The sequence below is a fragment of the Chrysochloris asiatica genome, unplaced genomic scaffold, assembly GCF_000296735.1.
Source record: "Chrysochloris asiatica unplaced genomic scaffold, ChrAsi1.0 scaffold00492, whole genome shotgun sequence".
In the NCBI taxonomy this organism is placed as follows: domain Eukaryota; kingdom Metazoa; phylum Chordata; class Mammalia; order Afrosoricida; family Chrysochloridae; genus Chrysochloris; species Chrysochloris asiatica.
The window spans coordinates 490,250-490,701 of NW_006409010.1; positions in this window are offsets into that span (position 1 = coordinate 490,250).

The window sequence follows — 452 nt, forward strand, 5'->3', positions numbered from 1 at the left end:
TTATCCCCATCTCCCTTCACCAGTGGGGATTCTACTTTCCCCCACACACTCTGAAACTAAGCTCCCTCTTGAAAACTTGAAAGCCAGCCACTTTGTACCTTTATAGCCCTCCCCCACTCATTTTAGTTAGCCAATGTCTAAGTTGTCCATCTCTATCAATCCTGTGTAGAGAGGGGATAGGTTTGATCCTTGATTCAAGATCACACAGTGCTCTTGGATAGCAGCCCTCTGAGTTTAATCTGTTACTTGGATTGAAAATTCTAATAACTCAGTAGGTCTAAATTTGGACTAAGGTAGTTTCAGAAATTAGTACTTCAGAGGTTTCAAGTGATATCTCATTTCTTTATGTAAGTATCAATGCATTTAAAATACCAAATGTCTGATTTAGTATGTCAAATTACAGCTGGTGTCTATGGCAGAGAGGCAATATTTGGTCTGTTATAAAGAATGAT